This window comes from Piliocolobus tephrosceles, chromosome 6, assembly GCF_002776525.5.
Source record: "Piliocolobus tephrosceles isolate RC106 chromosome 6, ASM277652v3, whole genome shotgun sequence".
In the NCBI taxonomy this organism is placed as follows: domain Eukaryota; kingdom Metazoa; phylum Chordata; class Mammalia; order Primates; family Cercopithecidae; genus Piliocolobus; species Piliocolobus tephrosceles.
In genome coordinates this window covers 41,888,428-41,902,065 of record NC_045439.1, presented here as the reverse complement: position 1 = coordinate 41,902,065, position 13,638 = coordinate 41,888,428, and the positions used below count along the sequence as shown (strand labels likewise).

The 13,638-nt window shown below is 50.1% G+C and overlaps 1 protein-coding gene across 6 annotated transcripts in view; it reads left to right on the top strand.

Moving 5' to 3' along the window:
- Window positions 1-13,638, top strand: part of PLEKHG3 (pleckstrin homology and RhoGEF domain containing G3) — a 75,447-nt gene that overhangs the window by 26,978 nt on the left and 34,831 nt on the right. The window contains exons 1-2 of one of the 6 annotated variants that reach the window (XM_023232327.3): window positions 5,850-6,161; window positions 8,154-8,247. The exons of 2 other annotated variants lie outside the window; for them this stretch is intronic. The gene's annotated coding sequence lies outside the window, so the exon portion shown is untranslated. Of the gene's footprint in view, window positions 1-5,849; window positions 6,162-8,153; window positions 8,248-10,323; window positions 10,529-13,638 lie in introns of those variants that run through there. 3 more of the 6 variants (XM_023232319.3, XM_023232354.3, XM_023232336.2) reach the window with 3 other exon arrangements.

The window sequence follows — 13,638 nt, the reverse complement described above, 5'->3', positions numbered from 1 at the left end:
CAGCCTAACAGCCCGAAGGCAGTGAAGAAACAGCACACCTGTGTAGAAATCAACCCCCAGATCATCAAAGGCAGGCGTCTGCGTGCCAGCTCCCTAGTCTCAGGTGTTGTAAATGCTGACTACTGCCAATTTATCTACTGATAACGAAGGTGAACATAAGCAATCTCCAGAAATCGTTCACATGGGGCTCCCAGGTTCTTGAAAAACCACAAGAGATTGACAAATGCTTCTATTGTAGGCACAAACGCAAACAAACAGCTCATTTCCTCAAGAGCTCCCCACTGCAGTGGCTGTAAACAATATAGGGAAGGAGGGGAGAAGTCTTCGTTCCCCTTCCCCCACAGCTTCTTCCCCTTTCTGATGCAGATTTTTCTGACATTAAGAAGTCCAGACTAGGGGAAAGAAGCTATTAATACAGAACTTCAGGACGGGGATCCTTTTCCCCCAGAGGCCAGGGCTCTTTCAAAGTTTGTTACAAACCCTTCTGTTTTTCTAGTTTCAGAGAGTCTGGGGCCCTAAAGCTTTGAATCCCTTAGTCTTCTGAGACATTGCGTTACAGTGCTTCTCAAACTTCAGTCAGTGTGCTCTGGTGAAACACAGAGCTGGGTCCTGCCCACCAAAGATCCAAAGATTCCAGCAGATTCTAACAGATTGTGATTATAGGCAGCCCCTCTCACTCAGGAACAGGGGGTAGTAGCTCACATTACAAAACAAACAACAACAACAACAACAAAAAAAAACGCGGCCAGGAGCGGTGGCTCACGCCTGTAATCCCAGCACTTTGGGAGGCTCACGCGGGAGGATCACCTGAGGTCAGGAGTTCAAGACCAGCCTGGCCAACATGGTGAAACCCCCATCTCTAGAAAAAAATACAAAAATTAGCCAGACATGATGGCTATGCCTGTAATCCCAGCAACTCTTGGGAGGCTGAGGCAGAAGAATCGCTTGAACCCGGGAGGCGGAGGTTGCAGTGAGCCAAGATGGTGCCACTGCACTCCAGCCTGGGCGACAAGAGCGAAACTCCATCTCACAAAAAAAAAAAAACTAGCTAGTGCTTTATTGAGATATATTTCACATACCATACAATCCTCCCATTTAAAGTTTTTTTTTTTTTTTTTTTTTTTTCTTGGAGACGAGGGAGTCTTGCTCTGTTGCCCAGGCTGGAATGCAATGGCGTGATCTTGGCTCACTGCAACCTCCACCTCCCTGGTTCAAGCAACTCTCCTGCCTCAGCCTCCTGAGTAGCTGGGATTACAGGCGCGTGCCACCACGTCCAGCTAAATTTTGTATTTTCAGTAGAGACGGGGTTTCACTATGTTGGTCATTTAAAGTTTTTTAGTATATTCAGAGTAGTGCAACCATCAGAATATTTTACAAGATTTGTATCACTCATAAAAAGAACCTTGAACCTGCAAGCAGTCACTCCCTATTTCTTCCAACTTTCCTCAATCCCCACTCCAGCCCCAGGAAACCAGGAATCTATACTTTCTCCCCATATGGATTTGCCTATTCTGGATAGTTCATATAAATGAAAGTATACAACAGTTGGTCCTTTGTGACCAGCTTCTTTCACTTACTTATAATGTTTTCAGGGTTCATCCATGCATCAATACTTCATTCCTGAAGTATTATGGCTGAATAATATTCCACTGTACAGATACACCACATTTTGTTTATTCATTCATCAGTTGATGAACATTTAGGTTGTTTTTCTTTTTTTTTGAAACAGAGTCTTGCCTTGTCATCCAGGCTAGAGTGCAGTGGCATGATCATAGCTCACTGCAGCCTTGACCTGGGCTCAAGCTATCCTGCTGCCTCAGCCTCCCAAGTAGCTGGGACTGCAGGAAGGCACCACAACACCCAACTAATTAAAAAAAATTTTTTTTTTTTTTTTTTGTAGAGGTGGGGTGGGGTCTTGCTATGTTGACTAGGCTGGTCTCCAACTCCTGGGCTCCAGTGATCATCCCATCTTGGCTTCCCAAAGTGCTGGGATTACAGGTGTGAGCCACTACTCCTGGCCTGGTTGTTTCTACTTTTTGGTTTTTATGTATTATCCATGAATTAATGTTGCCATGAACAGTGTGTACAACTTCTTATATGAACAGGTGTTTTCATTTCTCCTAGGTATATAGCTAGGAGTGAAATTGTGGAGTCAAATAGTAAATCTATATTTAACTTTTTGAATTGTGCCACTGCACTCCAGTCGGAGTGACACAGTGAGGTCCTGTCTCAAAAAAACAAAAACAAAAAACTTTGAGAAACGGCTAGACTGTTTTCCAAAGCAGCTGCACCACTTTACATTTCTGCCAGCAGTGCAAGCGGGTTTCAATTTCTCCACATCCTGGCCAACATTTATTATTACCTGCCTTTGATTATCGGCATCCCAGTGGGTGTGAAATGGTATTTCACTATGTTTTTAATTTGTATTTTCCTTGGGCATCTTTTCTCATGCTTATTGGCCATTTGTATGGTTTCTTTGGAGAAATGTATATTCAGATCCTTTGTCCATTTTTAAACTGGGTTATTTGCCTTTATTAAATTATAGGAGTTATTTGTGTATTTCAGTAAGTTTCTTATCAGATATATGAATTGCAAAAATTTCCCCCCATTCTTTGGGTTGTCTTTTCACTTTCTTAATGTCCTTTGATGCATAAAAGTTTTAAATTTTGGGCCGGGCGTAGTGGCTCAAGCCTGTAATCCCAGCACTTTGGGAGGCCGAGACGGGCGGATCACGAGGTCAGGAGATCAAGACCATCCTGGCTAACACGGTGAAACCCCGTCTCTACTAAAAAATACAAAAAACTAGCCGGGCGAGGTGGCGGGCGCCTGTAGTCCCAGCTACTCAGGAGGCTGAGGCAGGAGAATGGCGTGAACCCGGGAGGCGGAGCTTGCAGTGAGCCAGGATCCGGCCACTACACTCCAGCCTGGGTGACAGAGCGAGACTTCGTCTCAAAAAAAAAAAGTTTTAAATTTTGGTGAGTCCAATTTATTTTTTTTCCTTTGTTGCATGTGGCTCACATTTTTGAGAAATGTTGCTAAAATGCAAGTTGGAACTCTGGAAGCTTTGAGATCTCAGCTTGGTGGGGCTTTTCAGGTCACCTTTGAGGGGGATTTTCTCCATGTTTGAGGTTTCATTCCTCCATCCCAGCCAGGCATGGCTCCTCTGAGCCAGGAGCACAGAGCCCCAGGGAACCTTTACTGGGCTTATGTTCCCTCCCTCTCCTGAGGTCTACCACAATAGAGCAGCTGAAATGACGGTCTGGAAATGTCCTTTATTATGAAAACTCAATGGCTTTTGTCTCTGGGATTTGAAATTTTCATGCAAGTATTGGCAGCCAAGAATTAGGAAGGAGGAGGGGAAGAGATGAGGGAGTAAACCCTGCCACTGATTTCCACAGTGAGTGATCTCAATTTTCTGTTGTCTTGGTTTTCTTACCCATACAGTGGGAGAATACCTCCATCTCCTCATCTCAGCTGGGGTACTGTGAAAGTGAATTCACCTGTATTTGTTAGAACATCCTGAGATCTTGGATTAAAGGCATTGCTGAAGGAGAAGGTACTATTATAAGAATAAATGATTTAATAGCAGGGTGAGGCCATTGCATCAAGAATTGGTAGGAAGGAAGAGGCTCTGAGCAGTGGAGGGGCTGCAGCCTGGAGCCCCTGGCCCTGGACACAGGGTTTTATTCTCCGAGGTGAGACTGTGCAATTTCTCACAAACTCTTTAGGTTGTTTCAGCTGAATTCAGCATTGTTTTACTGAGTGCTTCCTATATGACTTCCACCACAGGGAGATTACAATCTTTTTAGGAAGTAGGTGATATAAATTAAAACAATTATTCATAGAAACAATATAAGATATTATAATCAAGTGAATTGGGTATAACAAGTGTCAGAAAGAAACTGGAAGCAGTGGTGGTGAAGAGAATTCCCTGTTATGACTTCCAGATCTACCACTCACTAGCTGTGTGACTTTGCCTCAGTTTCCTTTTGTTACTGCAGTTGTTTTTGTAAAGCACTTAGAAGAACGGCTAATACATAGTAAGCACACTCATGGTGGACCCCTCTAGGCACTTGCCCAACACTGCTTTTGCTGGTTATGTAATCTTTGTCAAGCTGCTCCTTGCCCCTAAGCCTCAGTGTTCTGTCTGTAAGATGGGGATTAGGACACCTCCTACCTCGCAAGATGGCTGTGAAGATCCAGGGACACAGTTTGTTAAGAGTGTAGCACAGGCCCTCAGCATGGTAAGCATTCACTAAAGGACAGTTATGACTGCCACTAATACTGTAACGTGTCCTGGCTAAGGAATGAAGGGTCGCTCACAAGTGGCTTAGTTAAGTCAGGGGGCTTCTTTGGAAGCTGGAATTTGAAGCGGACCGGAAAGCATTCGTAAGATTCAGGTAATCAGATAAGAAAGCAGAAACAAAAAAAGGTGAAAGCCTGAGGTTGGAAGGGGTGACCACAAGTCCTGGAAGGCCAGAAGGGAGACTTGTCGCTTTTCCCCTGGCCGGCGGAGGCTAGTGGAGCTCCAGCGTAAGTTGATCTATTTCCGAGTCCCTCTGCTGCAATCTCTGCTCTCACCTTCGCGGTCCGCGAGTCTGGAGCTCTGCAAGCCTCCAACACACCCTCCCTCCCTAAGGAATGTGGGCCCGGCTTTCTGGGCCTGCCAGATCGAGCGCCTACCGCTTCCTCCGCAGTCAAGAGCCAGGACGCTGCCTTCACCCCACCCTCCGCCAGTATCCAGTTTCAAAGTCACCTGAAAGCCATTTCCTTCCGCGCCTGCCCCGCCTCTCCCCTCCCAGTAGATCACCTGGACCGTGCATTTGCTCAGAGCAGCATTTTGGGGCGGGCGCTTGTTTTGTTTTAAATGATACCTCTAGAAATCTTTTGCTGTACATCCGGATAACAAATATACCCCGTGGTTCTGATATCAGCGTCCCATTCCTCCTCCCAGGGAACTAGTGATAGCGTCTAAACAGTGGGCGTTGTTACTTTTCCGGGGCCCCACTCTGGGCTTCCCTCCTCCGGGCTTGTTGGGAACAGCATCGTTTCTTCAGGATCTTTATTGATGAATTATTATGGGTTTTTGGATTTATGCTGTTGCTCAAAATCCAACATGCCTGTATTGAATGTCTCTGTCCCCCATCCTCACCCCTTGCCCCCCAGTTTCCAGGTGTGTACCTTTCCATGCACACACGGTCATATACAGAGACAAAGACAAACGGTTCTCTTTGTTTTATAAAAACGGGGTCCTCTATCACCCAGGCTTCTGTGTTTTATTTTTCCTATTTAACAGTTCCTTGTGGAGCTGCCTTCAAGTTATCTCCTTTATCTCTTTCCCGTCAGCTTCTCAGAGGTTTGGATTTACCACTGTAAAGCGTCACAGGGATCGAGTTATGGTGAGGAATTCAAGACATGCCTTTCTGACTTGGAAAAGCGGAGATGGCCAGCTCTGGTAGGATCAGGACCCCCAGATTCGATCCCAGCTGGTGACTCACTTGGGAAAGCCCTCAGCCCCCTTCGCAGGGCCCGGTCAGTACAAGGGGTACGTTCTGGCCTGGACATGCGCTCTCGGGAGGCAGTGATAGCAGGTCTGTGACACCAGGGTGACCCCACCACGTGCGTCTTGGTATCCTAGAGCATCTAGGCTGCCCGGGAGGGGCAGGTGGCCAGCGGGACCGACCATCCCGTGGTGTGCGCTCATTACCCTGCGGGCGTTAATCGTTAACCGCGCCCGGGCCCCGCCGCCGCCTCAGCCTTACCCCGGCTCTGGCTCGCCGCGCCGCGAAGGTTCCCCCGGCCCCCGCAGAGCCGCCAATGGCGGGACCGCAGCCGCGGGCCGGAGTCTCCACCCACAGGAAAAATTCCTGCCCCGCCCCTCCCTCGCTCCCTCGCTCCCTCCTGCCCTCCCGCTGCAGCTCCGGCTCCGCTCCCCGACTTCCTGCCGGGCGCTGGGAAGCCGCGCGCTGCCTGGGGTCCCCGGGGGCCGCGCTAGCAACTGGCCGCGTCCTGGCCGGCTGAGGAGCTGGCGGTGGGCGGGAGCTGCCGGCGGCCTCGGCCCCTTCCGAGAGCGACTTTCAAACTCGCGCCCGAGTCGCTGCAACACCTGGGCAGCCCCGCACGCCGTGCGTGTCCCGAGCCCGCGGGGTGGCGACCGCTCGGTGAGTGTCCCCTGATTCTCCTCTCTCCCCTCTGTCTGCCTGCTTTCGGCGGTGCGGCGGTGCCCGCAGTCACGCTGGGGCCCCAGTCCCTTCGCGGCCCCCGTGTCAGCCCCCTGCAGGGTGAGGACCGGGGCCACAGAGGACCCGGGCCACCCTGCCGCAGAGTGCGCGAGCGCAGGAGGGTCGTGTGGGGAGACTTTTTCTGTTCTTTTTTCCCTCCACTCCGGAAACAAAAGGGGCAAAATGCGCCAGGCGGCCCCAGAGAGGCTCAGTTTGAAATCCAGGAAGCCCGCGAGGCCGCGCGCGCCCGATGGCTGGTGTTTGGCTGGAGCTGTGGGCCGGGCGGGCGGACCCTTCTGCACTACGACCCGAGCCTCGGCTCCTGCAGCCTGTTGCGGGTTGGTGCCGCACGGTGCTCGCTGTTGGGAATCTCCGCTACCTGTCTGGGAGGGAGGAGAGTGGGGGCCAGAGCGGGGAGCGGTAAACCCAGAGGCCACCGGCTGCCTCGACCTCGTCCACTCCTGAAGTCGTTTTGGTTCTTCGCACCCCCACACCCAGCCCTTTGGTTGGGAAAGCCAGGATAAGGCGTGCAAGCTTAAATTTTTAAGGCGTTATTTAAATAGCTACTGACTCTTTGGGGCGCCTTTGGAACACAAAAGGAAGAACAGCGGGGGGAAATGGAATGGTTGGAGGCTGGAGAGGTGTGGCTTTTGGGGAGGGTGGTGTTGGCGGTCGCGAAAGAGTTTGATCCTCGAGGTCACTCGCTAATCTGTTGGCAGATGTAGGTGCCTGTCCCTTGCTCTGGGGCACCCAGCAGGAGACCCACACTGCATTTACCTTACAGGAAATCCTGGACTGGGGGTTCCCAGAGTCTCCCCAGCCGTGCCTCTGCACGCAGCCCAGTCACATGGCCCTTGCTCAAGAAATAATAAGCAGGGAGGGTAATGACAGTCCGGGGCTGGGGAGGGGCTCCGCACTGAGTACATCGGCCGCCTAGCCTTAAGCAATGTGGCTCTCCAGGCCCCCTTTGTTGGACAAGGATGGGATCCCGAGTGATTAAGCCCCAACTGTTCCCCTGGAGGAAACCTAGGGAGTGAGAACCAAAAGTGTACGTTTATCTTTCTGTTATTCATCTCTCCCCTGTGGTTCCAGGCTGGTCCCCTGGATGCAATGACCTCACCTCCCCTTTGTCCCCCACTCCTTCCCCACTTCCCTGCTCTCCCCCACTCCCTTCCTGGAAGATGGGGCAACCCATTGGCTCCCTGGGTAATCAGCCCTGGGGATGGGGCAGGGAGTTGGGGTAAGAGGTACCCCCAGGCCAAGTCCTAGCTGCTGAGGGAGTGATTTGTTGAAGAGCTGCTTTGGAGTCTTTTCTACTGCCTTCTATTAGAAGCGGCATGGCAGGGAAAGTGGAAAGAGCACTGGCCTGGTAGTCCAGCACGGGTTTATGCCTGAGTTTTAGACCTGGCTCTTCCGCATAGCATGGAAGATTGATAGAGTTGACTGGGAGTCACTTGGGCTGGTAGGCCCCTTGGATTAGCCTACTCCATTTACTCGTGAAGGCAGCAGAGCCCAGAGGGATGAGGTGATTTCAGCCTGGGACCCTATTGGCCAAGTAGAAACCAGAGCTCAGTTGTCCTCATCGTCTGATCTGTGTTTTTTCCAACATGATCTGGCTAATTCACTTGTCTTTTCTGACTCAGTTTCCACATGAATAAAGTGGGATTACTTGCCTGCTCTTCCTCATAGGAGCTGTGGTGAGGATCAAAGGAAGCCTCTATTGTGGAAAGTGCTCTATAAACTCCTGTTAAAACTAAAGGGCTCACAGTGGCTGGGGAGGGAGTCTCCTAGGGGTTTTACAATTTGCTGGCTATATCCCACGTGTGTGCCACAAGGAGCTGTTAGATACCAGGAGCCATTAGTGGATGTTTAAAACACCCTGGTCTTAATATCTCAGCTCCAGAGTAAACATTTGCCTTACCAAATCCGCAGCTATCCCAGGGTCACTGTTTACGCCGGAAGAGGCCAAAGGCCACGGCCAGCGGGATGACCAGGGCCGGAGGGGGAAGGCGCCTGTGTTGCAGAGGTATGCCTTGCCCCTTCTCTTCTCCCAGCTCCCAGAACCTTGTGAAGGCTCCAGCTGTAAGCCGGGGGTGCTGCCACAAGCACAGGCCGCCCTGGCATTGGAGGGTTAAAAGTGAAGCCCTCTGGCTATTCTCTGTTGTGTTGGGGGTTGCAGGGACTCTGGAGGCTGTTGCTTTTGCAGCTGCACTGAGGGCTGTCTTCAGCTCCTCATCTGTGCCCCCTCCCCCATCTCAGGCCGCCCCTCTGGCCCAGGCCACTGCTCTGTCCCGCCTCTCTGGCCAGCTGCAAGTCCACAGGCCTTTGTTCTGTGGCTGTAAACCCGCCCTACTCCACCCTCCCTCCCCAGCAGAAGCCCTCCAGCTGGGGCCCTGGCAGCTGGAAATCACAACTGCCAGGAGGAAGGGGCTGCTGGAGCCCCCAGTGGACCTGGCAGACCCTCATTTCCTCTTGTTAAGCTCATCTGGGTCCCCCAGCTCACCTCTGGCCAGATTCCCACACCATCTGTTCTCATCTCTCCTTTCTTCCTCTGAATGAACGGATCACCTTTTTCCCCCAATACTCATGCCCCTTACTTCTATTTTAAAATACTCCATTCATTTAACAGTTAAGGAGTTAGCACCTGCTATGTATGAATGCTAGATGCAGAAGACACAGCAGTGAAGAAAATATGCAGTAATTATTGACCTCATGGAGCTGACTTTAGCAAAAGTGACAATAAACAAGATTGACATAGCAAGTGTGTTAGTGATAAACAGAAATAAAAAATATTATAGGGAAGGTAGGTGTGAATTGTCATGGAAGGGATGAGGTGACAGTTTAGATAGGGTGGCCAAGGAGGCTTCCAGGAGGAAGGTACTTTTGAGGTGATGCCTGAAGGAGGTATTTTCCTTCATCTCTGCCTTCTCTTCCTTGAAGGCCAGTTCATCCCACTGTGGCATCGAGGAACAGGGTTTGGAGTTGGACACACCTTGGTTTCAAATCCCTGGCTTGACAGCTCACCAGCCCTGTGGCCTTTGATGTGGTGCTCAATTCCTTTGAGCTGTGTTTCTCACCTAACATGGAATTAGTCATCATGCTTACCACATGCGGCATCGTGGCAATGTACAGTGAGATAACATATGTTGACTGCTTAGTAAAGACTATAGAGAGAGGTTCAATAAATTATTTCTCCAACCAGATTCTTCAGGGGTAGCATGAGATGTTTAATGTCATTGCTAAGGATTGTAGGTGCAAAGCTTTTCATTTTAGGTATTGGGCAGGAGTGGGGGATTAGAGGGAGGGTAAAATAGAAAACCTTGGCAAAAACTTTCTAGTTAGGGAGCCTTTCCTGCCCTACCCTAGATTGTAGATGGCTGAGGACGTGGGACTCCCAGGTATGTGTTATGCCCTCCCCCACCACTGCATCCTACAGCTAGGATGACCGGGATAGCCCTGACCAACCCCCTCTTGCTCGGAATTCCCCCTGCTTCCAGCCAGTCTCAATGAATCACACCTTCTCCCTGACCTCCCTATTCTGCTTCACTGCTGGGAAGGCTGTCCACCCCTCCCCCAGCCTCCAGTAGGTAAATTATGCCTGGAGGTCGGATGCAGAGGGGGGCGGGGACAAGGGGTAGGGAAAGTGAGGGAGGGGGCAGATGGCAAGTAGAGCTGTCCTCGGAAAGCCCAGAAAGGTGGCAGGAGGATTCTGGTGGAGGCTCTGAGACGGCTTGGAAGACTTTCAATAAGGGTTTGCCATGGACCAGAATTTAAAGTAATAGAGTGACAGACACAATGAGAGCTCAGGGTTGGCTGCCTAGCTCCCAGCCGCTTCTACACAGCTGATCTGCTGAGTCTCCGCCCCCCTCTGCTGGAACCACGGGCCTACAAAGGGAGGGGTGTAATCTAAAGTACTGCTGTCAAAGTTTGTGGTGAGTGGCTTCCTGGGACCCTGCCCTACTTCAGGAAGTGAGGGATGGGGAGTGGAGGGTGAGGCCTAGGGAAGTGGTCATGGCCAGTTCCACCCCCTGCCCCACCCCCAAGTGTGTCTGCACACTCGGCAGCCAGGCAGGCCCTGTGATGAAGGAACTTCCTGGGCCTGCCAATTGGTGCCTGGAGATGGGTAAAAGCTAGATGATCTGATATCAGAGGAAGTTGCAAAGAGGACCCTGAACAGCCCCAAGCATGTTAGTGTTGGGTGACCTGAAGTCAGGAGAAAGAGAACTGGACAACGTGGACTAAACTGATCAGCAGCTGGCCCATCTAGAGCCACTGGTAGCCCCTCTGTCAGCTGCCTGGGGATAAAGGTTGGCCATGCTCACTGGGTTGCTATCTGGGGGACAGGAACGGTGCTGGACTCATTTTTGTGCCCCGATAGCGTTGAGAATGGTACAAAGTGTGATCAACAGGGAGTGATGGGCTTGGGCTAGGGTCCCACCCTGATATTCTGGGCTTGTGGTCTCATCTGCTGCAGCTTTTGTTCCATGGGATTAGGGAGAAGAAAGTAGTGGTAGGGTCGAGTCCAGCCCTAGGTGGGCTGTTGCCATCTGGGAATGCAAGCACTAGGGAGAATAAGACTTTATACCGTTCTCGCGTCTGGCCTTCGGGGAGGGAGCCCTATCCAAAGCTCAAGGAATGGATTTTTAAGGACTTGCACTGTCTTTCATGCTGAGCAGACTTGGGCTGAACACAACCTGAATAGGGTTCTTGTGGGCACAGCGCGCGGTAGCTGTGCATGCAGCCTTTTGTGAAACACAGTTTGAGGGTCCTAGAAGCTGATCTGCTTATTGCCAGAATCTGGGCTGGGACTGGAAGAGAAAGATGCAGGAGGAATGAGGTCTATTTTACCTTGGGAACAGGGTCCCAAGAGGAGAGATGGGTTCCACAGATGCCGGAAGCTCTTAAAAACTCAAATCCTTTACTTCCCAGGCTGTGAGACTCTGTGTGTGTGTGTGTGTGTGTGTGTGTGTGTGTGTGTAGTATTTATTGGAAAGGAACCAGTCTTCTCATGCAGCTTCTATTCCTCCAGTTCATTGCTACATCCCCAGTGCCTGTTGTACAGTAGGATTCCAATAAGTGTTTGTCTAATAAGTAAATAAAACCCTACTGTGTGACGAGACCTTAGGAATTAAGGAAATGCTCACACTCTTTATGAATGTTCTGTTCCTGACAAAGAATGTCCATAAGATTCTAAGAAGTTAACCTGTAGTCAGCTGTTCTGACAGTGGGGCAGGAAACCCTGTATTCCTGCAGCATGTAAGAAGGAGACCTACAGTCATTGGGACCTGTCTTTGAAAGCTTGCTACACATTTTGCTTCCATGCAAGGTGGCCCCAAAGTGGACAGCTGGGTGTACTTAGAGCGTTGGATATAGTTCTTCCCATATGTTCCACAGTATCCAATAACAACTCTCCTACCCTAAACTCTTATTTGCAACTCAGCCACCCAGTGCCCTTGCTTATTTGCATGTAGCCAAGAAGTCAAGGACTCAAGTTCCTACATTTTTATTCATACCAGCCTTCTCAGACCCTGTTTAACTTACACATTTAAGCTGTGTCATGCTATGTTCAAGCTTGGAAGAAGCAGCAAATGAAGGAGGATAAAGGCCGGGCGCGGTGGCTCATGCCTGTAATCTCAGCACTTTGAGAGGCCAAGGCCGGTGGATTACCTGAGTTTGGGAGTTTGAGACCAGCCTGGCCAGCATGGTGAAACCCTGTCTCTATTAAAAATACAAAAATTAGATGGGTGTGGTGGTGGGCACCCGTAATCCCAGCTACTCAGGAGGCTTGAACCCAGGATGTGGAGGTTACAGTGAGCCGAGATTGCGCCATTGCACTTCAGCCTGGGCGGCAAGAGTGGAACTCCGTCTCAAAAAAAATTAAAAAAAAAAAAAAAAAAACGAAAGAGGATAAAGAAACCAGCATTGAGGGGGAAAAAATGACTACAGTGCACAGTTGGCAGTGAGAGCAGACTGAGATAAAAACTCCAGGAAAAGCAAGTGCTAGCAGAAGTGCCAGAGATCTTTTTTTTTTTTTTGGAGGGAGGGGGTGTGGAGGAATGGTTTGGCACTCCTTGGGTCTCTGGGGATCATCAATTTGATAATTTATGCTTTGCTGGTAATTGTGACCCAGAGTCATCAAGAAAAGGTTAAATTGTATTCCCTTGACTCTGTTTAGGAAGGCAGGGAAGTGTATAACATACTTTCAAAAGATTCTCAGTCAGGTTGGCTAAAATTTTAAGTGTTGTTACTTAGGTAATAATATCACTGATCCTTTCAACAAGGCCAAGTAGGTGGTTTACCTCCTTCCCCTACCCCCAAATGAGGAAACCGAGTCCCCACGAGTTGGGTAACTTGCTCAGGATTGCTCAGCTAATACTTGGCAGGGATGGAGTTTGAACTTTTGGAGCACGCTCTTAGCCCTAGCCCACACTGTTTTGAAACTCTGTGCGCTCTTGCAAATGCTGCTTTTTGGACGCCCTCTCTCCACAGGGGTTCCAGCTGGCCAAGGTTTGACTGTGTTACAGTAGAGCCTGAATGGGTCCAATCTTAATTCAGCTCCACCAAGTAGATTGCCAGTTATCCCAAAGAGTGTTTGCCTCAGTTAAAACAAGAGTGCTTTTAATGCATTTACATTGTAAGCACCTACCTGGGTGTCACACAGCACTTTCTGAAGCCAGAAAATGACAGGGAGGAGTTGCAATTTCAAGCATCCCAGGGCTCTTTCCATCTGGAGATTTGTTCCTTTGTTTGGGTCTGGATACTGGCAAACGATGCTGTGCTGTGCAGCCTTGGTGCCTGTTGTTCCAGCTGGTCTCCAGGGTGGCTGGGGCCCATGCCAGCATAGGACCCCCTACCCCAACCCCATGTTCTCACCATCTAGATCTGGCAAGTGTTGATTTTCTTTTTCTTTTTGTGGAGACAGGGACTCATTGTCTCACCCAGGCTGGAGTACGGTGGCACGATCATGCGCCACTGCAGCCTAGACTTCCCATGCTCAAGCAATCCTCCCACCTCAGCCTCCTGAGTAGCTGGGAACATAGGCGCTGCCACCACACTCAGCTAATTTTTTTTTTTTTTTTTTTTTTTTTTAATTTTGGTAGAGACAGGAGCTCACTATGTGGCCCAGCCTGGTCTTGAACTCCTGGGCTCAAGAGGTCCTCCCGCCTAAACCTCCCAAAGTGGGATTCCAGGCATGAGCCACCACACCCGACCTTCTTCTAAAATTAACTTCTGCTTCCCACACGTACTTTTTAAATTCATCTGGAATGTATTTTTGTGTGTGTGACACTGGTTCATATACAACCCCGTGAGGAGCTTAACAAACATACTGCTCTCTGAGTCTCACCCCAGATTGGACCAATAAAATAAAACTATCTTGGGGGTAGGGCCCAGGCATGGTTGTGAAATGCCCCAGGTG